The sequence below is a fragment of the Oncorhynchus masou genome, chromosome 16, assembly GCF_036934945.1.
Source record: "Oncorhynchus masou masou isolate Uvic2021 chromosome 16, UVic_Omas_1.1, whole genome shotgun sequence".
Classification (NCBI taxonomy): Eukaryota; Metazoa; Chordata; class Actinopteri; order Salmoniformes; family Salmonidae; genus Oncorhynchus; species Oncorhynchus masou.
The window spans coordinates 20,179,593-20,183,010 of NC_088227.1; positions in this window are offsets into that span (position 1 = coordinate 20,179,593).

Sequence of the window (3,418 nt, forward strand, 5' to 3'; positions counted from 1 at the left end):
CCAATTTCTTCTTTATTAGACTTATAATATAAGTAAATGTATGTCCACCTGGGAAATGACTATACCATTAGGCCCCATTGATTTTGCTCATTTAGTTTGTGTACCCATCCAAATACGGATCATTGACTTCTTCCCAACATAATATAGATTTTTATGAACATTTTTATTTTAAGAGATTTCAATTGCTTGTGTGAAAATGATAAATTCACAGAACCGAGGTCAGCACAGCCGCTGTGTGATGGGCAGGTCTTGCATTGAGTGTATGTATCTCCTCAGAAAGGTAGCACCGAGATATCGTCTTTGTCCAAATATTTCAGGGAACCCAACCTATGTTTGTCTTCATACATGACAATGTTTTTTTCCTCAGCATCTTTCTATGTTGGTTATTTGTTTAGGCAGCCTACCATTTTATCATCCATACAAATTATTCCAGAAAACCTATGGTATGATATAACTGTTCCGTCCCAAATTATCTGATTTTATAATTAGATTAGCCTATACAAAAAAAACTATAACCCGCGCCTATAAAGGTTGAATTAAATACAGGCTTATCCTACCTCAATGCAGTGCGTAAAACCATATACAGTTTACTTTTACGCACCGTCAAATGTGTTTCTCACAGTGCCTCCTCAGTTAAGCTACTTCCAACAATAAAAAAGAACGCCTAGTTCACCAAATTTTGCCATCAGTGTCCGCTCTAAATTGGGCTATGAGGTGTTTGAGGCCTAAAAATTCAGAAAAGCGTTGAAGAAACTGAGGCACATTCAACTATTCCGTATAGGCCCAATTTCATATTGGCTGCATGAATACGGACTGAACTGTCTCAGATATTGCCTGCATATTTAGAATTATACATAACGTTCCTTTTGTCACAATGTTTTAATTGAAAGTCAATACAGCGTCCCGTGTCAGATACCAAACACATATCCACATGTTTTTAATTGCCTAGGCCTAATAGAAATCAGTTTATTGAAATAACTTTTTTTGCCCAAAATGAAATGGACCTAATGTGATACATATAGGCATGTCAGGCCTGTGTAAAATGTTACTATCAAATTGGCATAGGGACATTTTACATAATTTGATGCAATATTTTCTTCATCTGTTTTAAATATGATAGAATGGCAGCCTAGGCCTAGTCTTTGTTTTTTCTTACGATAAGCATCTGAAATCCTGTGTTAAAATAACCATACATTTTTATTGCAAAGAAACCGAATAAACTAGCATAAAAACAACTTAAAATGTAAGCGTCAGAATGGACACAATTTAACAGTCTTCATGCTATATTATAGATATGTTAAATTTGAATAGCCTGCATGAATAATATTTTTTTCAACCAAACGCGCTCATTGCTTTGAAATTGGTATTAGTACTAGGAGTTATTATCTCAAACTACAATAATCAGAACTTTTTACGCTTCGGTATTGTTGTACTTGTAATCACTCTTTGTGGGTTTATTTATGAATACAAAGGCCTAGAGGTAAAACATAAACTAAACAAAGTATAAAAAACATACATTTTTTCATGTTTTCCTGGAGTCCTTTTCAGAGGAACCCTTAATTGGGCTGACGTTCACACCATATTGCATGGAAAAAATGCAAAATTACAAATGTAGGTTATGCTCCTTCGTTTGATTTGCCTGCAAAACGATACCTGGCGTCAACATTGAATTTCTCTTAATTCAGAATCTGTCGAAAGGAAAAATACTATAAATGACAGATTTATTAAACGTAATATAAGCTATGCCACTATTTACGTTTGTGATAATGCACTTTACCACCAGAAACATTTCAGGAATGTTGTCAGAAATATAGAAAATGAGTTACATTATGCAAATGTTAACTGTCAGCATTCTGCATTGCAGTTTGACAAACCATTTTATAGTTTCACATTTGTGGATTGTCCCCCCAAAAAGCTAAACTGATGCATAATTTATGTGGTTTAACAAAATATATTCTTAACATTATTTTGTGCATTGTGAGATTTTATTGCCAACAGATTGGTATACAACAATAATCATAATAGCAGAACATTGCAAAATGTGCATGCATACAAAACGTAATCCACATAATCCACAAACCTTTTGTGAATCTCTGCTGATATGAGAGAATTTAATCACTGCGTTTTGCATGGCTGAAAAGGTCGTTCGTATCACATAACTGCACAATTCCTCTTACTCTGACCTGAAACATGTAAGACAAATGCCTACTATATTCTACTTGACATGCACTGCTAGGCCGCACTACTATTTCCTCCACACGAATTGTCAATGATGTCCTGATTTCTACTGTGAATTTGCTTTTACGCATCTCAGGTTGACCATACATCACGAAAAACGTTGTGCACATTCATGTGTTTGTTTCTTTCTTTCCATTATATGAAGTTATGCAATCCATTTCACAGGCCTTCACTTAATATTGTCATGTTAATTTGCGTTTTATTACCATCCAGAGTCACTTCTATAGCTTCTACGTGTCCCAGTGAGGAAACCATAAAGATCTACATTTTCCTACTCCACCCTTATCCGCAAGACGCAGCGTGCTCCCTTCTATGGATGAGATTTCACCTCGACTTTACAGCAGGCTATAGCAGAGAATTGAATGGCGCGCTCCAATCGCTTCCTGCAAAATGGCTAACACAACGCACATGAAAGAACCTTCAATAAATAACTTTCAACTTTGGAAGTATGAGGCTTGTCTGACGACCCATTATAACGACAAAACATTTAACGCACACTCAACGAAACATCTCGATGATATGTACCCTCTCTCTTGGCATTCACCGCGTGCCTTAATTGTATGGTCATTTAAATCAAGGTCCGCTGTGAACACGAGGAGAGACCGGGCCCTTTTAGTCTTTCTCTGTGTCAGTGTAACAGCGTAGCTACTGTACAGTGACATCTGCCTGACGAGTTTCAGTGCGCGTGAGGAGGGAAACCTTGAAAGCAGCGATCTTGCACCAATATGTTCGACTACGTATTTCACCAGCTGGCGAAGGGTGTTATCCAATAAAGTAATGGGCGTGCATTGTCATTCACTGTGGCATTACTGTTACCCCTTGTCATTCACTGTGGCATTACTGTTACCCCTTGAGGGGGTAAAGATGCGGGTGGACATGACAAATAATAAGACTAAACTCTACTGATAAGATAAAAAGACACACAAATAACTGTTATGTCATATTATATTAGCCTGAATATCCTGGCAGTGGTAACCTCCCGAGTGCATGAGATGTAGGCCTAGCCTATTGTATTATTTATCTCGGATATAGATGGCGAGATCCATGGTGCAACGAACGCCAGGCCCAAGTGACAGCAGCGAAAAGACAGGCTTTGCTGGTTTGCTGCAGTCGGTCCTGTTGCTAAACTCCCACAAAAAAATAGAAGAGGGCCCATCTGGCTTCTCATCAGCTTTGTCAA